Raw genomic sequence first — 22985 nt, 5'->3', positions numbered from 1 at the left:
GCGTGGTGTATCGCAGCGCCCACCACGGCACCCAGAGTACTGCGAGAGCAGGGAGGGGAGGAACGGGCTGCCCGCAAGAGCTGTGACGCCTTCACTGAGAAGAGCCCCAGATGGTGAGAAACGCTTTCAGGCAGACAAAGAGGGGCACACACGTGAGCTCAGTGCACGGGGGCTGTTGTTGCCTGGCGGACTGGGGAGGGTGCATTGAGGGGAGGTGAGAGGGTCATTCCCTCCTCATGAAGACCTGACGTCAGCCCCTCTGTGTGACGCGGGGGAGCCTCCCCTTGTTCCATAACCACTAGATAAGCATAACTATGTGGGTACACAGTAAACTCATGATCAGCTGGTGAGCAACTCAGCAGGATCTTTGAATCGGCAGATATGGAGTCGGCTAACCAACACCAGCACCAGCGTGGCAGGCTGCCCCCCTTCCTCTCCCACAGCGAGGCGGAAATCTGACCGCTGCAGGGCATGGGGAGGAATGGGGCCCCGCACCGCTGCCGGGGGGCGTATTCTCTGTGTGATCTTAGCCCAGCCACGTCACCTCTCGGGGTCCATCATCTGTAAAGCAGAGCTAACACCCTCTTCCCTGGGTTCCGTGGTCCAGAGGCGATACTGCAGCGAAAAGCTGCGCTGTGCACAGCGGGCACCCGTTACTGCTCTGCAGCCTTGGACCGCTCACGAGGGCTGCAGCACGTGCCCGCAGCCTGCTCGAAGGCCACCGCTGATCTTGGCCACTCTGTCACCAAGACACCGCTAGGCCCAGAGCAAGCCTGTGGACACCGTGACATAAGCTGTCTGCTCAGACAAGGCCGGGACTGGTAATGAGCAGAGACGGGGAGGTGAGAAGCCCCCACTTTTCTCCTCTTGCTGGCCCTGGGCTGGGGTTAGAGGTGGTTGCTTAGCGACGGCGCTAATTCATCCTCGGGGCCATGGCGCCAAGGCCCCCGGTTCCCACCAGGGAAGGAACGCCGAATGCCTCGGTGCTGATCAGAGCTCTCATTTGTGAGGATTATTTGGACACTTTTTCCTGAAGGGGGTTTTATTCTGAGGTAAACTGGGGACATTCCTCCGATGGGAATTACCACTGGGATGAAAGAAGAGCTGTGAGAGGTGGGGGTGGGCGGAGGGGCTGGGAGCTGCAACTTGGGGCTCCTTCCCACCCTTTCCATGGAGCCAATCATTCCGGAACAGAGGCAGGATGACCAAAGAGAAACTGCACAAGCGGGCCTTTGTTCCATGCTTGGCAGGGAGAGTGTCGGAGTCCTTTTTCTCTTGAGTCTTTCTAAGCCCAGCCGCTGTGCTGCCGCCGGCCGCGCGGGGCTCCTGAGCCTCTCAGAAGTGGGGCTGAGGGAGGTGCGTCAGAGAGCACCTGCCCTGGCTCGTGAGTTAGCAATTTCTGCACTGTTCCCATTGAGCTGGCTTCCCAGAGCTGTCCCGTCGCCTCCTCTCTGGGGAGGGGACACACCCGTTATTCCTTCGGCCTGCAGTTGCTTTTGCAGGTTGAAAGCCCGAAGCAGTAAGGCTGTAACAGTCGGATTTTCCATAAGATTAAAAGGAATGAACTGCAACATTTTAAGAGAACATGATTTCCTTGGTCAGTAGCTTCAAATGCTTTTCAAGGAGGAAAACCATGAAAGAAGCAGAGCTAATCAGAGCAGCCTGGCTTGTTTTAAATTCATCTCAAAATGTGTTTACAATTAGAGGACTCTCCTTAAGGGCAACTAACTGAAGAAATCAACTTTCTGTGAACTTCTAAGTGGAGGGGAAAAAAAGAAAAACAAAAACAAAAAAACAACCATAAAGCATTCAATTGCTCAGTAAAGCTCCTCCTTGAAGATAGAAGGATGCGGAGCCCCCTGGGACATTTCGGTAGCGCGGGTCCCAGCAGCCCCACCATCAGCAGGTGTGGTGCTCATGTCCCCCGGTGCAGGGGTGGGATTTATACGCGTTCGGCTGGGACTGTCCCTGGCGGGTATCCGTCTGATTAGTAAGCACCAGGGGAGCTGAAACGGCCCTACAGTTCACAGCTGCTATCTGAGCCATCTTTATTTTATTTTTTAATAATGTCCAACAGACTGATATACAAAATCAAAGACTAGTCTGTGTCATGGGGTGATGAGCCTTTTCTAGTCTCCTTCTCCTATAGTCTGGAAATCCAACATTCCTTCTTGAGGAATTCCCCCCTCTCCTTCCTTAAAAATCCCAAGGAGAAAAAAACACGGGAGGCAATGACCTCTATGCCCCTCAGTCATTTCTCGGCCGGAAGGATAACCCTGTATACAGACTCCTAAGGGAACCGGAGATGAGGAGAGTGAAGTGTAATTATTCAGTCCCATAATTTAGAGATGAATCAGTCTGAGTCCTGGAAGATTTGGAGGGTCATTGATGAGTTAGCACACCGTATTAACACTGAGAATCGGTTACAAGAATGATCTGAGGTCTTCCTCCCCCACCCCACGCCCGTCGGAAGGGTGGAGGAGGTAGTTGGGAATCTACTCTGACGTTTGCAGTTTGGGGTGCAAGAAATAGATATGTATCCAGGTCAAATCAAAAGAAGAGAGGTTTATTATGAGAAGTGCATAGTAACCCTGGAAAAGAAACAATATTCAGAGAATGTTCTTAACTACTCCTTTTCTGCTCTTCTACCTTCTACCATGTCCTTTCCATCTTTTCAGTCTTATTTTTGCCTCCTGGCTTGTGCTTTGGGTGTTACCTCCCCCCACTGCCACCTTAACTTTGGATGCCAAGACCATGCACCCTGCGTAGTCCCAGCTTCATCTACTTCTGCATGTGCCTCTTCTGAGTTCTGCTCCTGCTGTGAACTCATCCTCTTGATATTTTTAGTTGCAACTCCTGGATGAGCCCATCATCTCCAACTAGGTCACATCAGAGGTTGCTGGACAGACTATACATGACCCTGGGTCAATAGCCTATCCTGGGCCATTTCCTGTGGCTGGAGGAGAGCCTTGGGTAGAGGGGAGAGAAACAGAATCTTGTATATCAGGCATGGCTAAAGTGGCCTCTTCACCAGAAGCCCCCACTTGTCTGCTGTTTAATGTGGACAACCCCTTGGCTCTGGCTGGATAAGACAGTGCCAGTTTTTGGCAGTCTGTATTGGATAGTAGTCCAGCATCCTGAGAAATTATTTCATTTTTCATGACATCTTTTTCACATCCAAGCATACAGACACAAACAAACTGTGAAGTGCTTTCAGTGTTCAGTGAATTGACGGTCTTTGAGAAGGACCAAATCTAAGTGAGGTGATAGTTTGTCTCTAGTGTCTGTCTCAGCTTTTGATGCAGGATTCCTGGTCCTGCAGGAAGGAACTTCCTAGCTCTACTTTGGATCCAAGGAACTTTGGAGAAATAGGAAGACCTCTGGGCCAGGGTCAAGGGAGAGAAACTGACAAAGTTAGGGGTCCAGCCGAAGGAGCGCTTCCCCCTGTCCTCCACCACTTGCTGTGCCAGACAGTCGGGGCTCTCCTCACCCTGCTCTTCCTCTCCCACACACCGCACACCATCGTCAGATGACTGCATCCTCTCCTAAAGGAAGGTCTGACTGTGACAGTTTGTTCTTTTAGAAAAATCACATTAAGGGGTTTAAAGTCCTAGCCTCCCTGTAAGAGTTATGCTCTCACATGCTCAGCCTGACCCCAGAAAGAGGATCTTTGTGCTTCATAAAAGGAGAAAAGCCTCCCGTGTTTCTCCTCTCAACACTCTGCTTTCAATACTTCACCTCTGACACTCAGGACACTTACCTTCTGGTCACTTCCCTTCCCTTGGTGTGTGGGTTTTTTCCCCCACACCAAGAAAATCTCAGACACCAACTGGGTGTCCTACAGTTTACTCAATTCTGGCACTGTCTACCTGGAGATAGCATCAGATCCAGATCCCACAGGGTAAGGGCTCAGCACCCCCACTTCAAATGCCAACACAAGTCCAGATTGTTACCTGTGCTTGTGACCAATAGGCTACAAACCAGAGGTTCCCATGATCCCCTCCTCGGGTTCAATTAATTTGCTATAGAGGCTTAGAGAACTCAGGAAAACAGTTTACTTACTGTTTACCTGCTTATTAGAAAAGGATATTATAAAGGGTACAGAGGAACACCTAGGAGGAAGAGATGCATAGAGCAAGGGATGGGAAAGGGTGGAACATCCACATCTTCTCTGGGTGTCACTTTCCCAGCACCTCTGTGTGTTCACCCCAGAAGCTCACTGAGCCCCCATACATTTGGATTTTTAATAGAAACTTCATCACATAAGCATGATTGATTATTAACTCTATTTCCAGTCCCTCTCCCTTCTCTGGAGAATGAGAGGGGTAGAGCTGAAAGTTCCAAGCTTCTAACACATGGCTTGGTCTTTCTGGTGACCAGCCCCCATCCAGGAGCCCACCAAGAGTCACCTCATTAGAATAAAAGATGCTCCTATCACCCAGGAAATTCCAAGGGATTTAGGAGCTCTGTGTCAAGAACTGGGATCAAAGACCAAATATTAGATCAAAAGATGTTCCTAATGCTTTTATCACTTAGGAAATTAAAAGGGTTTTAGGAGTTCTGTGCCAGGAGCCCAGGACACGAGCCAATATCTATTTTTTCTGTATCCTCACACTGTGCTTCTGACCACTGGCTATAGATTGGAGGTTCCAATGGCCCCCTCTTTGGGTTCAATTATTTGTTAGCACTGTTCACAGAACTCAGAAAAACAATGTTCTTAATATATTAACAATGTATTATAAAAGGAGATAACTCCGGAACAAGCAGATGGAAGAGACGTATAGGCCAAGGTGTGTGGGAATGGGGCGTGGAGCTTCCGCGCCCTCTCTAGGCGTGCCACCCTCCCAGCACCTCCACGTGTTCACCAACAGGATGTTCTCCAAACCACGCCCTCTGCGGTTTTTATGGAGGCTTCATTCCAAGGCACAATTTGATTACATTATTAGCCATTGGCGATTAATTCAACCTCCGGCCCCTTTCCCCTCCCTGGAAGTGGGAGGGGAGGAATGGAAAATTCCATCCCTCTAATTGTGTGGTTGGCTCTCTTAGCAACCAGCTCCCATCCTGTGGCCTCTAGGGGATTTCCAAATTTCTCCCCATTAATATAAACTCAGATGTGGTTAAAAGGAGTTTGTTATGAACAACAAAAGATATCAATTTCATGTTTATTATTCTGAAGCTATTTCAGGAACTGAGGACAAAAATCAAATATTATAACAAAAGACACCTTTATTGCACTAATTACAAGGAATTTGGGAGCTACGAGCCAGAAACTGTGGATGAAGGCCAGAATGTATATTTCTTATTATAAATCACAATATCATACACTTCTTAGCAAAAGAGGGAAATCAGTAAGTCGTCATGGATCATCACTGTTGGGGGGACTGAGAGTTCCTGATACCTGCAAAGATGGCAAAATATAGTTTCTTATTTGAAAGAATTTTGAGACAACATTCCTTAAAGCTTTATGAAGTGTCTTGGATGTCTAAGTGTCTCAAATTACATTTTAGTAACTTTCAATATTAATAAATAAAAACTTGAATTCAATTTTCCTTTAAGTGTAATTTTTAATAAAGAAAAAATGCACAGCTAACTTTATTTTGACATTTTTTTGACTCAAGCATTTAAAAACCACCTCAAGATATTCCTCCTGATGAGCTCAAGATATGTCCAGATTCCTACATCTTTACTAGCATAAGACAACTTTTAAAACCAATTTTGTTCTTTTATTGAAAATAGTAAGGTGACTCAATTTATTTGCTTTCTTTTATTAAAAATCCATGGGAAAACTTTCATTATCAACCAACCAGTATAAGAATAAAGAACAACTAGAACACTTAAAGAACCGCTAGCATTTCAGCGCTCACGAGGCCCTTTTGTGGCGTGTGTTCCAGCATCCTGAAACTCCAGCATCTGAGTTTTTCCAGTCACCCTCTAAGATTAGGCAACTGTAAGAAATTTCACGTCGCTAAGTAAAGTACACAAAACCCATTGCAGCTGATAATCACCACTGCCATCTCGCCTAAAAGAACCCATGTCTTCCTGAAATCTTTGTGAACAAAAGCAGTAGTTTAGCTGATAGGCCACAGGACTCCAGCAGGAGTACCTTAGAAAGTTCATAATAACTTCTCTGTCAACAGTGTCCAAAATCCCTGATACAAGAAGCTGTAAATCATTAGGCCTCCAAGAATCACAAACACTTGATTGTGTTTGTCAGAGAAGCCATCCTAGAAAATTTTGCAGTCTTAAAGGACTTTCTCCCCACATAAACTATAAATGCAGAAGGGGCGAAAGCATAAGTGGGCGGTGTTGGACTGATCGCAGGAAAGAATTTGGCCAATGAATTAAGATTCCGTTTCCATACAGCATGTTTTTTAAAAAGAGCTTGCTTCTTAATTAAATGAAACATGCAGAAGGGGTGCATGTTATTAGCGTAGAGGCTGACAACTTTTTACAAAGAACACAGCTGTGTAACCAGCACTCGGAACAAAGAAAACCAGATTATCACCCACTGCCCAGAAGACTCAGACTTCTTTCCCAAAGGGCAATCCTGATTAGTTTGCCTGTTTCTATGTTTTCTGTAAAAGGAAACACATAAAGATCCCCCTTTAGTATCTGTCTGCCTTCACGCACCCTCATGTTTGACATGTTTGAGAGTCACCGCACGGATGCACTAGTGAGGGCCGTTCCTTCCAACCCTGTAGTGCACTCCACGGTGGGCCACATGCCCGGATAATTCATTCTATTACTGGTGGGCATTTAGGCCATAGAGTGTGAACCAATGGTTATTGTCTGGTGTGGGAGTATTTAAAACATAATCATGTATTTGAGAGAGACAAGTCAAGATTTTTATGCCAACATAGACAAAGAAAATAGGGGGTCACGTCACTTGCGTAGATCTCCAGATCTCTAGCTTTGTTCTGTTCTGCTCCCCCCCGCCCCCGCCCCTTCAACCGCCGGACTCAGGTGAAAACTGTGAGTCGTGCTTCTGAGAACATACCTGTTATAAGGAGGGTGAGATTCGGAATCCCAGAAAACGTGGGGCAACCTTGGATCTGTAAGAGTGGATATAGGAAGTTGCACACGTGTGTAAACTTCAGAGAAGCCCTCTGGTCACTGGAAAATTCTCTGCAAACATCTCAGAGTAGCTGGGATGCTTCACTCCACCCCAGGCTATTGTGACTTCAGTCTCCAGTGTCTCAACAAGGGAGGATATTCAGCCACCTCCCACCCCGCAAAACTCTCAAGACAAAGTGAGGTCATGAGATGCATGAGTCAGCAAGCAGTGAGGCTTCATGAGACAGAGTTACCTTTCTGTTTTCAATACAACTGTGGGCAAACCTGCCCTAGCATACAGTTCAGATTCTTCTCCCTTCTTCAAGAACACAATAGTTACCCTGCTGGAGATCTCTTTTGGGAACTCGTTGTTCTCTGTTCACTGTGTTTCCTTGAGTAAAGCTAGCTTATTTCCACACAGTTTCTGTCTGTCTGGGCACAATGGTTTAATATATTTGTAAATGCTTTAGGGAGGAGACTCTTGAAATTTTACTCTCTGATCACCGGTACATAAATTCCAAGTGCCTTTGGGATCTAAAGAAAACAAGAGTGTTCACTTGAAGGAGAGAGACTGGGAAAATACAAGGAAGTGTAGTGTTTAGATTCATTGGAAAGGCTTTTAAAAATATTTATATTAGTATCAAGAACTTATGTTTCATTTCCTGGCAAGGCTTTGAAGAAATTATATGTATATCCCCAGAGATTTTTAAGCAGTATTTCACAAAGAAAATGCTACTGTTTATAAACACAAATGTATGAGATGATTTTTTAAAGAATTAAGGTTTTTAATTATGTTTTTTCTTTTTCCTGCCTCTCTTTACTGCATACGCCTTTTTTACTTGGTTGTTTTTTCCAAACTTTGTAAGCACCCCAGTGATGCATTGGTGGTTTCTAAAAGGACATCTGAAAGACAAATTACTGGCTTCTCAGGCTGAACGTGTACCTATTCTGTGGTTCAGGAGCATCAGTCTCCTGAGAAAGTACATGGAGGGGCTTAAAGTACAAAAATATGATGATAACTTTTTTCCAGCTTAATTGAGAAATAATTGACATACATCACTGTATAAGTTTAAGGCATCCAGTACGACAGTTAGATTTACATATGTTGTGAAATGATTACCACAATAGATTCAGCTAACATTATCTTCTCATATAGATACAATAAAAAGAAAAGAAAAAAAAGGAAAAAAAAAGTTTCTCCTTGTCATGAAAACTCTTAGGATTTATTCTCTTAACTTTCATATATATATGTCACCTTGCAGAAGTTACGAGGTCGTGAATGACAGAGCTGGAACTTGAACCCCACCCTGGCCTGCAGCTTGAAACTCCGCCTCTGCTATGTCCCCTGCCCTTGCACAGGTAAGCTGCTCATGAAGACTGACATCAAGGCCAAATTATCCTGAACACAGAAGCACCACCAGGCCCCGGAAAGCTAGAGGCTTAAACTGCTAACTGCAAAGGTAAGGAAAACTTCCACTGAATTTATTGAAAATACCAGGCCCCAGAGAGCTAGGGGCTTAAACTGCTAACTGCAAAGGTAAGGATAACTTCCACTGAATTTACTGAAAATAATGAAATCAAGTTCTCCAACAATTTAGGGGACAATGTCAGTATTAAAATTTGGTTGTGGTTTTGTCTCTCTTTTTAAGCAGGTGACATGAAGGGAATTCCATTTGGAGAACAAAGAGTATTAAGCCTATTGAATGTCTGCTTTGTGCTGCTAGGTGCTAGGAATAGAGAACTTAACAAAATTGGTTCCTACATGAAAACATATAAACATGTGACTATCGCATCTGTGACACTGGGCAAATGATCGTTTTGTCTCTTAAGTCTGCATTTATTATGTATACCTAGTCAATCTCCTTAGGATTAATAATCCACAATAGTCCCCTCTTTGTCCAAACTGCTAAAGTGAGTTTTTTCCTACCATATGTGAGTTATTCATGAATAATACCATCAAGTGATGGTATAAGAATACAGATATTTTGTTCCTTTAAATGTTTATTTGCAAGTTTTCTGAGTAAATTATAGGGTTAATTTTCTCCTGCAAACTTTTCCCTCATTTATGTAGCTCTCTCCTCCCATTTTGCCAGGTAGAAAAGCCTTGTGCTAAAACAAGCTCAAAAATATATATTTTTTCCTTAGGCAGGATCCACGCTCCACTCCCAGTGAAACAGAATTCTTGAAGGTGAGAGCCAAAGCAGTAGAACTAACTGTGTAAAACACCTGATCCCATTTCTTATTTAGAAAATGGAATTACTGAGACTTTAAGAAGCTAAGTGGCTTTCCTATGGTCAGAAAAAAATAACGAACAAATCCAAGCTTTAAACCACAGTGCTAATACCACTCTTGCCTGAATAGCAGTAGCAAGGACAGTATCTACTGAGATACATATATTATCTGGGCAGAGGTGGAGACCACTTAGAGCTATTTAACCAGCTCATTTATAAGGCTATATTGACCCCTAGAAATGCCACACAGATGCTGAAGCAAGAATGTTTTAGTAACAGGGGTTGGTGTCAAATCCAGGGCATAGAGGATAGAGAGAAGTGAAAGAGAATTGGATCAAAGCACCCAAGAATGCAAAAGCTGGAGACAATCAGTGACTTAACTGTCTTGATCAAGATCACACAGCTGCTTGGTACCAGAGTGGGGATTTGAAGTCTGACGTTAAGATTAGTCTAGCAGCTTCATATGCTGCTGTTCTCCCAATAGACCAGAAGCCACAGTGCCCAGTTTGGGAAGTACTTGCACAGGGGTAAAGGATGGTACAGAAGTATAAAGGGCCAAGGACAAAAGAAGATGCGTATAATCAGTTAAAATGTTTATGGAGAATCTGCTTCTGTGTGTTGAACACTTATTGTGAACTAAACTGTGTCCCTCCCAAATTCATATGTTGAAGCCCTAACCCTCAAAGTGACTGTATTTGGAGACAAGGTCTTTAGGGAGGTAATTAAGGTTAAATGAGGTCATCAGTATGCGGCCCTAATCCAACAGGACTTGTGTCCTTATAAGAAGAGGAAGACACGACTAGAGCATGTGTGCACAAAGGAAAGGCCATGTGAGGACACAGCAAGAAGGTGGCCATCTGTAAGCCAAGGAGAGAGGCCTCAGGAGAAACCAGACCTGCTGGCACCTTGATCTTGGACTTCAAACCTCCAAAGCTGTGAGAAAACAAATTTCTGTTGTTTAAGCCACCCAGTCTGTGGCAGTTTGTTTTGGCAGCCTGAACAAACTAATACAGCAAAGTGAACATCAGTGAGGGGCTCCTGAGGACAAATTCTATCTCAGTCTCCTGCTCCAGGCTTGCCTGGGCCCAGGAAGGAGATGGAGAACTGACACATGCAATTGAAATTTAACCAAGTATTTTCAAGTTAATCAGGTCCATGCTGAAACAAACAAGTAAAAAGACATAAGTAATGATGAAAGTTGTAGAAAGCCATGTACAATTTATCTTTTTTCCGTGGCTTATCTCTTTGTACACACTTTAATTGTCTTGTCTCTTTGGTGGTTTACAAGAACAAATATTTGTCTCAGAAAACTAATTTCTTGAAAACTTAGAACAAATCTAAACTATTTGGGGCTTTAGATTGTCAATATTTAGAAAATAATAGCTTATATCAAGAAAAGGATAAATTCCATTGGAAGAATCTATACAGGGATGTCAGCAAAAATTGCAGAGAAAAGCCCTCTGGAATAATCTTTTCTATAAAAGCAATTAGAACACTGGCAAAAAATTGTCAAAATCAACTTTTTTCAGAACTCTGGAAATTAACCAAAGACTTGTGGCAGTCTGACAAGAGTTTATTCAAGAAAAAAGGCTGAATCTCAGAAAGAGCAACAAGCTTTGTGACATTTTAACTTGCTCTGTTTCCCCTCCCCAACTCAATGGTAGCTTTGGTAATCAACAGCCCACAAGTACAGTGAAAACCAGCAGCCTGGCAACCACTGGAGGGGCAGAATGGGGCTGGAACTCCTTCAAAGTCCTATTCCCAGAGAATTATTATTTGATCTATCTGGTAGTTCTTGGAAGACCCCACTCACAAAGCTGTCTTTATTTAAATTGACTTGGAACTTATTCATTATGAAAAGCCTTTCCCCAGAGGCATTAGTTGGAAACATTTCAGCTGTTTAAGGTGGCAACTAACATTTGGGTCAAACAGTAGGCTAACCAAAAAGCCTAAAAGAAAAATCTGGGGAATGAGATGTTTGAAAAGCTTTGGCATGTTCCTGGGAACCTAGAATGCTGCATGCATGCCCAGGTCTGTGCACATGCTCAGAAAAGACCGTAGAAGGCCCAGGCTGACCTTAAGGCTCTGCACAAGCAAGAAGTGAAAGCTAAGACAAAGTTGGAATCTGCCAGTTTGAATGTCAAAGGTGTTCCCCAGAGACTCACACAGACCTCCTCAGAAAAGACTGGGAGACTTACTGATTCCTGGCATTTAATCAAGTTTCTGTCCAATAATTAACTAACCATGAAGCTAAATGAGCAGACACTTTAGTAGCCACACAAGACAAAGTATACAGAATTAAACTACAAAATTAGTTCAGAAAAGTCACTAAAGAACAACAAATGCTGAGAGGGGAGAGAATGATTCCCAGAGTTAACACATTATATTTTTTTAATGTCCAATTTTCAAAATAAAAATTATGAAACATGCAAAGGAACAAGAAAATATGGCCATACTCAGGTGGAAAAAAAAGTGGTCAATAGAAACTGTCCCTGAGGAAGCCCAGATGCTGGACTTACTGGATAAAGACTTTAAATCAACTATTTTAAATATGTTCAAAGAACTAAAGAAAACCATGTATAAAGAACTAGAGGAAAGTATGAGAAGGATGTCTCACCAAATAAAGAGATGGAAATTATTAAAATGAACCAAATAGAAACTCTGGAGTTAAAAAATACAACACTGAAATGGAAAAAAAAAAACCACTAGAGGAGTTCAACAGCATATTTGAGTTGACAGAAGAAGGAATCAATGAATTTTAAGATAGGTCAATTGAGATTATCCAGTCTGAAGAAGAGAAAAAAAAGAATACTGAAAAATTTACAAAGCCTCAGAGACCTGTGGGACACCATCAAGAATATCAAAATATGCATAATGAGAGTCCCAGAAGAAGAGAAGAGAAAGGGACAGAAAGAATATTTGAAGAAATAATGACTGAAAACTTCCCAAATTTGATGACAAACAATCTACACATTCAAGAAGCTAAAAAAACAAAAATATTTTTCCAAGTAGAATGAGCTAAAAAAGATTAACATTTAGATCATAATCAAACTGCTGACAGCTAAAGACAGGAGACTCTTAAAGCAGCAAGAAAGACATGATTCATCATGTACAGAGGACTCTCAATAAGATTAACAGCTGATTTGTCATCAGAAACCATGGAATCCAGAAGGCAGTGGGATGACATATTCAAAGTACTGAAAGACTGCCCATCAAGAATTCTATATCCAGCAAAATGATCTTTCAAAAATAAAAAGGAAAGTAAGACATTCCTAGACAAACTAAAACTGACAGAGTTCATTACTAGTAAACCTGCCCTAAAAAAATACTAAAGGGAGTCTGTTAAGTTTAAGTGAAAAGAACTAGACAATAATATGAATCCCTATAGAGAAAAAAAGAGCCCTGGTAAAAGATAACTACATGATAAATATAAAAGACAGTATAATTGTTTTTTTGTTTTTAACTATTGTTTTCCTATTTGACTTAAAAGACAACTGCATGAAACAATAACTATAAATTTGTGTCTACAGGCCTCCCATGTATAAAGATGAGATTTGTATGATAATAACAGCAAAGGAGGTGGAAGAGAATGGAGCTATATAGGAGCAAATTTTTTGTATACCTTTAATTTTAAGTTATTATTAATTCAAACTAGATTGTTATAAGTTAAGATGATAATTGTAATCCCCAAGTCAACATTTAGAAAATAACTTTTGAAAAATCTGTGATACAGATGATTAAATCCAGCAAAGCCTCACTATTATATACAAAATAGTGGTAAAATCGGTATGAATTAGTGAAATCACTAAAGAAAGGAAATTCTTCACTGAGGACATCATTTTATTAATTTATCAATACACAATAACTAGAAGAGCATACAAGGTATTCTTTCATTCACTTTAGATTGAGGGTCTACTGTGTGTCAGGCACTGTTTGATGCTGCAAAAAGGAGGCTTAGCTGAATCTGTCTCAATGAAGAATTTCCTCATGGACCCATAACTTCTAGCAAGCTGTCTATTTCTGTTACTTTAATTTCCTAGTGACTTTGGTCTCCCTTGATAGTCTCTCTCAGTAACCATCTTCATATCTAATGTAACCTATTTACTCACTCAGCAAATGTGTTGAGCTCCTGCTATGTGCCATCCATTGGCAATACAGTGGTGAACAAGGCAGTTGGAGTTCTTGCCCTCCTGGCCTGAGGGAACTTGCATGTAATGTGTCACATTGTGCAGTACATATAATGTAATGTCAGGGGTGAATGTGCTTGGAAGAAAAACAAAATCCAGGTATAAGGAGGGGATGCTTTTAGATAAACTGATCAGGAAAGAAGGTGACATATGAACAGAAACCTCAATAAAATGCAAAGATCTGGGGAAGGAGCATTTTAGGGAGAGGGAACGACTACAAAAGCTGATACAGGAATGAGCTCTGCCTGTGAGGATTAGGAAGGAGGCGGGTGTGAGTGGAGTCTCTTCTTTGGACATATATTTTGGACTCAACCTGCCCCCTGTGCCTCCTACCACAACCCAATCCTTAGGCATAGCACTCACAGCTAACGTACTTCGAGAATCTTCTCATTGTTCTTGCCCCAAGTCTGTGTCCCACATAATTCATTCTAAACATCACTGCCAGAAAAATTTTTCAGAGCACATTCATCTTGTCACCTCACAGTCAAGGAATTCCAATGGCCCCCCACTGCAGCCGAGCTCTTCAGTTCCTTCACAGCATTTACAGGTTTACGACTATGTGCTGGACATTTTTCTAGGCGCTAGAAAACCTGCCCTACATAAAATACTAAAGGAGTTTCAAGCTAAAGTGAAAGGACTCTAGACATATGTGAATCCATATGGAGAAATAAAGAGCCCTGGTAAAAGATAACTACATGATAAATAAAAACAGTATAACTGTGTTTTTTGTTTTTAACTCTTTTTTCCTCCTACTTGATTTAAAAGACAACAGCGTAAAACAGCTATAAATCTGTGTTGACAGGCATACAATGTATAATGATGTGATTTGTTTGACAATAACAGTAAAGGAGGTGGGAGAGAATGGAACCTACAGCAGTGCATCATGAAGACCAGCCTCCTGCTCTCACAGGGCTTACGTTCCTAAATGACAAGACGGGCACTAGACAAATATCAAGATAATTTCAGATAATAATAAGTGCCAAGAATAAAACAGATAGAGAAATAGTGACGGGGGAAGGGGTGACCTGAGGAGGTCTGATGTGGTCTGGAAAATCTGGGGCTGGGGTCTGTTCCAGGAGTGGGAAGAACAGGTGCCAAGGCCCTAACATGGGGCTCTGCAGGGGCTGACCTCCACAGCACCTCCTTGGGGAAGTCTTCGCAGCACACCTGGGAAACGAGCCACCACTCCTCTGCGTGACTAAAGCGCAATGTCCATTCTTCTATCGAGTGCTTGTCAAAATGGTCACGTTTATCTCCTTCCTGCAGACTACGAGTCCATCGAGCACAGGAACCCTATCTAATCCTTACCAGGCCACCTGAAGCACTGTGAGTCACTGATGACCACCTGTGGAGCTGAACTGAATCAAGCTCAGTGTCCTAATCTGGCAGATGGAGTCTAATCCAACCTTAACTCACATTCCTGGATCTTGTTAAGGCAGCAACCTGTCTGCTCCTGCCCTCTCTGGGTAAAACTTGGCAAAGTTTACAAATTTTAACAAATCAATATTACATGAATATAAATTTCTGGTACACAAGTTATTGTTTGCTTACTTAGATAACTCTCCTCTCAAGAAAGAACACTCTTTACCTGCTGGATTGATTTAGTCAACTCTTTCAAAAATCGTTTAAACTTTTGAAATTGATATTGACAACAGTGACTTGTGGAAAATGCTTTATCTTGATTTAGTAGTTTCATTTAAAGATGTTTGTTGGAAGACTATCACTGATCTATTCATTGAATTAATATTATTAATAATTAATATTATTTTTAAGCACTTCTATGTGTTAGGTATGGTACCTATTCCTGGGTATACAGAGTGAATAAAATATACACATTCTGTTGCCCTTATAGAGTTTATAATCTTGTCAGGGATACAGATTAGGAAACAAGAAAAAAGTCAAATAAATATATAATTACAGCTTGTGATACATGCTATTAAAGAAACAAACAGCATACAGGACAGAGAATAATAGGGAGAATTTTACATACTGTAGTCAGGGAACACCTTACCTTTAAACGTTGACTCGGCTGTGCAAAAAAAGGGATGGGTCTCACAGCTTTTATTAAATTCTAAATAATTTGCTTAATTCTGACAGGTAGTTTCCAATGTCATGCGGCCATTATACTTTTGTACATTCCTATAAAAAAGATGTTTCTGCTTTGCCCTACAACTAATCAAAACTCACTGTGTGTTTATAGTATATTATCATTGTAAAGTAAGAATACTCACCAAGGAGATGACACTCTATTCTTCATTTCCCTAAAACATATTTTTTACCATTCATGTAAGCTGGGTAGGGTGACAGTGTGTTCCTAATGATATCCGTCTCCCTGAGTAGTTTCAAGCATGTAGACTGCTGTGGGCTCGTGGTGGTGAAGTCCCATAGCCACACAGCAGAAGCCCTTGAGGTCACACAGTTCACCTGGTTAGAATGTAGTGTCTGTGGAACATCTAGGGGACGTTCAGGTTGCAGCCCAGTGACCATGGCCACAGGTCTCATTCCACCCCAACCAGCGACTTCGCAGCCCTGTGCCTTGGGTCCTTTGGGGACCACGGAAGAGCATAGATTAATTAGGGCTGATAATTCCTGACCTCACAGAGTTAACACAGGAAGGCACTTATGAATGCAATGAAATGATTGCTTCTGAAGCAGCTCCCCCATCTTCTCAGAAGCAGAACAAAGGAAACACAGGAGCATGAGAGGCACAAAGCAGCCATGGGTAGCTGTGTCTGTGCACGCCCAGCCCAAACAGAAATTCCTGTGAATTCCGGTGACCAAAGAACAAATGTGGAGCATCCCTCCCTGCATTTCTGAAGGGAATGTGGAAATACTAAGAAAGAGAAGGACAGTCAGGTAGCCACAGCACAAGACTTCTTTGACAGAGATTGCTGAGCTGGTTTTAAGTAATGCAAGGTGCTATGAGCAGGAGCCAGCAGCAGAGAAACATGTGTAGGCTTGTTGGGCGACTATCAATTTGTGGTTCACCAAATAAAAAAGTGTTTCTGATCCGGGCCTGCCACAGGTGAGGAATGATAAGAAGAGCAATCAGAGAGTCGGGGGAAAGACCCCGCGTGGGGCTGAGTGACCCAGATGCGTGGCCGTTGTATTTCTCTTCAAGTGCGTTCTCAGTGGGGGGAAACACTCACTTGGTTCTAAGACTAAACTCAGATAAAGACCTTAGATATAAACCTATCATTGTTATGAGAGCCTGTAATTCCCATAAGCGTTTCTCACCAAGGTTGGATTCTTCCCTTTATTCAGTCCCCAAAAGTTGTTGAGCACCTACTATGTGTCACATACTATTGCTGCTTTGTCTTCAGTGCCTCCGAAGTTAGCAGAGGCAGTCTCTGCCCTCACAGAGCTCACATTCTCGTGGCGTGGGGCGGGGGAGACAGAAGATAGACTCATACACAAGCAAGTGCTATGAAAAGCCATGCGGGAGGTAATAAGGGGGTGAAGGTGCAGGGTGATGAGCAGGGGGCCTACAGAGAAACCCTTTTTCAGGGCTATTGTATACAGGGGTCAAGGAAGGCCTTCCTGATGAGTGACAGTGGTGTAGAAAGTACAGGGCAAACCCTCAGAAGACGCAGGGGAGAGGATTCCTGGTAGAACGGGAGAAGCAAGTGCAAAGTCCCTGGGGCAAGGAGTGTTCTTGGCACAGTCAAGGAACAGTGAGAGGGCAGTATGGCTGAGCAAATGAGGGACAGAATGGTAGGAAATGAGATCGGACATGTAGGCAGGGGCCGGGTCGTGTGGGCCACGGAAAGACTGGGACGGGAGTCGTGCAAAGGTTTTGAGCAGAGAAGTGATGGTATCTAATTCAGACTTTAAAGGGGTCACTCTGGCTGTGTGTGCAAAACAGAGAGGAAGCAGCAACAGCCCGGGGAGGAGACGAGGGTGGTAGATCATTAGCACGTTATTAACATGAGATTCCCCACCCATACCAGGAAGCCCAGGCCAAGGTGAGTTAAGAATGAGTTTCTTGAGTCACATTTCAAAACCGTAGATTTTCCTTCAGAAAGTCAGTGGGATGCAACCATCTTATATAGCAGCCACTGGCCGCATGTGTAAACTGACGATGTGAAATGCCGCTAGTCTGAATTGAGATATTCTATGAGTATAAATTACACTGAGTTTCAAAGACTTGGTACCAAAAAAAGAAAAGTAAGAAAAGAAAAAAATCCCCAAACCAGAATGTGAAGCATATCATTAATAATTTTGTACTACACTAATTACATATTGATATGATAATGTTTTGAATATACTAGGTTAAATAAAACATACTTTTTTCTTTTTCTCTCCTCAGAACCTTTATTACATAATAGCATGTACATCACATGTTAGCCTTTTATTAGATATTATATTGTTATAGGGCCCAGTACCCTGTTAGCCACACACTATAAATGCTTGATCTTGGATTGAAGGGAAGCTTATGAGTGCCAAGCTGTTGGCAAGCTCCTCTCAGAATTATCAAATTCCTCTTAATATGGTCATTTATAGAGCAACCTGTAGACAAGTTGCAGTAAAAAGAATAATGTGGCTTCTCTTCTCAAATGAGTTAATGTAGCAGAGTAATGACAAAGGAAAGTAATCTCACTTAAATTAGAACCACATTTTCCAAAGGAAGTCAAAGGCTTTGGTTTCAGGCTCTTCCTTTTTTTTTCCTGCTACCTCTGGCCCCACAGCCTGCAAATCACATTCCTTGTGCCAGAGTTCAGTCCTGTATGTCCCTTGCCATTGATGGATGTAAACATGACTTGCCTTAGGGCTCATGGAATCCAGATATTAGGACTAAAGTTTATCTCCTCAACAGGGAGGAGGCAAGTCCCCCTCAGACTTGAAAAAAATCTGCTCTTGAAATGAACACCACCTATTTCTTTTTACTTTTTAAAATGGAGCTGCTAGAAATTTTAAAACTGAAATATGTGGCTCACATTTGTGGCTCACATTATATTTCTATTGGACATGACTGGTATTAGAAACTGAATTATACAAAGAAATCCTTTGTGATTTCAAGACAAACATTTTTCTAAAATGTGTTGTCCAGTTTCTGGTTTTAATAGACAAAGTTATGCAAGGTATGCCTAATGTAATTGGATATACCAAACTTGTCTTAATGTGGTCATTCAAAGAGCATAGCGATTCTGCATCACCAAAGCTTTGTTCTAAACATCTCTCAGTGGCCCCATTGTTGTGAAGATGGTGAAATGGCTCCTCCACACTGACTTTCCCCTGGAGGGCCCCCTGGCATGGGGTCCTCAGCATCACAGGTTCAGAACATGAACTTGATACGTTTCCTGGCTGAGATCTTAGGGACACATTTCTCAAGAGTTGCTATGAGAACAGTGATTTTCCAGAAGGACAGGCTTTTCTGGGTCATTCTATCTGGCTTCTTGCTAATTTATTTTTCACCTCCCAAAGGTATCTATGTCATGGGTTGGGCCCCAAACCCGGGTAGGGCAATGCAAGCTACAGGGTGGATCCACTAAGGGCCAAGAGGTTCTGAAGATGAATGGCTTTACATAAGTGAGGCTGTGGCCTGGGAATGGGGTAGGCAGACCTCACAGAGACGGCCACTAATGTGAGCGACCTCAGGCTGCATCTCTCCCAATCCTACCGTGAATTTCTAACATCTCAGTTCCCAGCAATGATCAAGCTCTAGAGGAACAAGTCAAACGGTTCAGGTTCTCTAGAGGTGGCTACACACAGGAAAGCAACTTACCAATTTATAGGAAGAAACAAATCCTCAAGAATCAGAAAATTTGGGTCAGAGAATCACTTAGCTCTGCTCTCTGGGGGAGAGACTGCTCAGGAGAGCAAATCCGTCAATATTGGAGGTTGCTTGGTAGGCAGAGACTATGAATATGGGAGATAGAAGAGTGTCCCGTACACTTGGAAAAGGGAGAAATGGGTACCCTCTGAAGGGTTACACCATAAAGTTAAATCGCCCAGTGGGTCAGAGAAGAGCCATTTCTATTGCTTAGCTTGGAGTAAATATTCAAGAAATATTTATGGTCTGCATGCACGTCCAATTAAGAGTTAGTGAGACAGAATGAGTCCCAGGGCAAAGGAAGACTCGACAGCAGTGTTAATGTATTTCATGGAGGAATGAGTTAATCACCTACAGAAGCACAGAAAAGGGGGTAGTTTCAGAAACAAACTTTGGCTGTGCCCATTGGTACCATCCCAAGAGACTAGAGGGTGAACTTACTGGAGGTGGACTGAAGGCCAATGAGGACATAGAGGCCCCAACCGTGGAGAAGGACACATCCAGCTGTCAGAGCCCAGACCATCTAACATCTGAGTCCTGAAACTATGTTCCCAGGTTCTGAATCCAGGCTCACTAAGCTGATAATTTGGCTTCCCGTGCAGCTTTTCACTGGGAGAGACCATGCTAATGAGCTCACTTTGATTATCCAGTCTGCCCAAGCATTCTATTTTTCTATCCTGGTTAAGTTAATTGGGTTTATGGTTGGAGACAGCAGTATTTTGAAGCACAGAATTCATTCACAGAATGAAGCACTTAAATGAATTGTGTTTCTAAGTCCACAAGACTTACTCAAGTGGCAGATTCAGTAAGTCCAGCTAGTACATCCTTCCTATTGAGATTCCCGTGTGTTATTGAATTCCACTGCCTTCCAGTACAATCTTCAGCAGTGAGTACAAAGAATCACGTTCCAGTCTGGCTAAGATGACCAACTTGGAATCTGCAAGTTCAATCAGCTGACCACAGCCTCACACTTCGAACAGTTGTATGGAGTATAGGTGCAGAGGAGAGAAGGACACTGAGCTGAATGTTTACTCATCCAAGGACAGCTCTTGGGTGTTTTTTAAACGTCTCTATTATCAACATTTTGATGTATAAAAATATAAAACCAGGGTTGTGGTTTATTCATGCATGCTGTATGATCAGGCCACTCAAGATGACTGTTCTCTTGTTCTCTGCACATCCTCTGTTCAACCAGCACCTGCTTCACTTACACCCGCTCATGTGACTGACCTTCCTACATACCAGCCCCAGGCTCCAGCTACTGATTGTTTTTGTAATAGGTATTTCATATAACTCTTTAAAAAATGTTTTATTTTTAAATGTATTTTATTTTTATTGAAGTATAGTTGATTTACAATGTTGTGTTAGTTTCAGGGGTATAGCATGTTCTAGCTTTAAATCAGAATTCTCCACTATGCTTATCAAAAGGGTGGTGAGGGGCGTGCCCCTCTGCTGGTTTCCCTGGTAACCGGATGAGCCAGCCAGCCGTCAATTCCCCCTATAACTGGTAACCACCCCTTCCCTGGAGACTGTCACCATGTCCTGACCACAGTCTGCCGCTTCAGGACCTTGCTTCAGACCTGTAAGCTCCCCCATCCGTTAAACCATTGATGTCTCTGTCGCTGATTCCAGGCTCTTCCTTCGGTCTTGAAGCTTGCCTTGTAGGCCTGTGGGGTGCAGCCCAACACGTGCATTCCAGAAATATGTACTGAACATCTGCTATGTTGCCAGGCCTGTTTTAAGTGCTGAGGATGTATGTTAGTGGAAAAAACACACAGAGATATCTATTCTCAAGGAAATCACAGTCTAGAAGGGTGGGTGAGAAAGAGATGATTGTCTCTTAAGATGTCTCTTTAATAAACATGTTTTAAAAATCATGTAGTGTTTTGGAAAGAGATAAGTGTTAGTTTAAATTTTTAAATGACAACAGAGTAAGGTAAGGAGAATCAAGGTGCTTGACAGACAGACTGCAGAACTAAAAAGGCCAGATGGAGTGCTGTCCGGCTGATTTCCATTTTGAGCCCAGGCCCATGTGAGTAAATAGGTGACTACACATGTTCTTTAAGGCTAATTTGCAAAACCTGCAGACCAGGGAAGACAGCTGAAAAGAGAAATTAAGTATTTTGATCACATCTATTCTAAACAAGGGCAATTTCCCGTGGGCCCGCACTGTACTCTCATGAAGAGCTACTTTGGGACCAGTCCCCACATACATGCTGCTTGTGGAGCTACTGTTGCAGAGTCAGAAGCACTTTGTCTCTGCTGCTGCTTATCCATTTGCATTCTGACAAACCAGCAGCTCCTCACACCTTTGGCCCACACTTTCCCACCTTCCCTTCTCAGAGGATAGGAAGGGGAAAGGCTCGTTTCAGCTGCTGGAAAATGTCCTTGACCACCTCCCGTGGCCAAAGCCCCTCTTTGATGAGGGTCGAAGTTCTGCGCCTCTTCCTCTCAGAACCTCTCAGTCCTTCTGTCTGTGGTAGCTCATTGATAAAGCTGTGCTCCAGATTCTTTCCTAACATGCTTTTCAAATCTTTGCAAATCAGAACTTAATAGTGTGGTTTGAGATGAAGGATTCTTCTTCTCCCACCTTTCCCATTCATCTATATGGGTTTGCTTTTTAGAAGATCATAATGTGAGTTGACTGGCTTACATTTTCCCTTTGAAGAAGTAAAAACAATGGCTAAAAACATTTAAGAGTTATTAAATTAAGTGATTAATTAAATTGAATGCTATAGTTTGCCCGTTCCCCCAAACAGCAGAAATCAGTTCTTTTCAAGGGAACTCAAACAAGAACATAATCCTGACATGATGCTTTAGAGTTTGGTTCAAGCTTGATCAAACCTATACTACCGCTCATAGTGGAAAATATCTGTCTAGTCCCTCAAGGTCAGACATTCAGGACCTGTATTCCTATCAACACATTCAATATTTATCAGGCCTGAGCTCAGAGCTATGCAAAGTTAAACATTCCTGATCACTTCTTTCTTGTATCTTACTTGCAAAGACTAAGCAATCACATATGTGTGTAATAAACAGGCAAGATGAATAAACACAAAAGAAATGAATTAAGGAGGCTGACATTTTAGTAGAAACAGTTATTCTGCTCCTGGAAAGGTCTTAGGTTCTGGGTTACCATTGAGCATATCAGGAAATAGATGGGGGCAGGTTTTGTGTTCTCCACAGACCTTACAAAACATGAGTTGCCTCATATGCTGTGTTGCTGGGAAAGGAGAAGAGGCAGTTCTCAGGAGACAAGTCTGAGATTTGTAAACGCTGGCTGAGACCTTAAGGAAGGTCCTTTTCTCTGAGGCAACCACCTAATGTAAAGCCTGATGTAAAGCTTTCTTTTCTTCACTTGACATTAGAAAACAATGAGGTTTAAAGAAGTTAAGTAATTTTCTCAAACTTACATAGCTCAGGGGATGCAAAGCTGGGATTCAAACCCAGGTGTATCTTTCCACAAAGGCTGTGCTCTTCCCAATAAGCCTCATCAACCCAAACCTGCAGCCTTGAGTCATCTTCCAGGTCCCTTGAGATATCTCCCCTGAACTGAGCTCTGGGTACACACAGGTGGTGCTACTAGATCCCGGGGGTAGGACTGCCTCACTGGGTCCATGGAGATGGTATAGCCAACAGTGGGCACACCAACCAAAGTGGGGGCCGGGGGTGGAGAGAAATACCCCAGCTTCTCCCTTCCTCTTGCCCTCTGGTCTTCTACCAATTCCTCCCAATGAC

At 42.8% G+C, this 22985-nt stretch overlaps 1 protein-coding gene across 2 annotated transcripts in view; it reads left to right on the top strand.

The window, feature by feature from the left end:
• Positions 1–8394: 8394 nt before the first annotated feature.
• Positions 8395–22985, top strand: part of F3 (coagulation factor III, tissue factor) — a 42112-nt gene continuing 27521 nt past the window's right edge. The window contains exon 1 of one of the 2 annotated variants that reach the window (XM_057718080.1): positions 8395–8516. The gene's annotated coding sequence lies outside the window, so the exon portion shown is untranslated. The remainder of the gene's footprint in view (positions 8517–22985) is intronic. The other variant, XM_057718087.1, reaches the window with a different exon arrangement.

This window comes from Hippopotamus amphibius, chromosome 1, assembly GCF_030028045.1.
Source record: "Hippopotamus amphibius kiboko isolate mHipAmp2 chromosome 1, mHipAmp2.hap2, whole genome shotgun sequence".
Taxonomy (NCBI): Eukaryota; Metazoa; Chordata; class Mammalia; order Artiodactyla; family Hippopotamidae; genus Hippopotamus; species Hippopotamus amphibius.
This window is presented reverse-complemented; position numbering and strand designations above follow the sequence as displayed.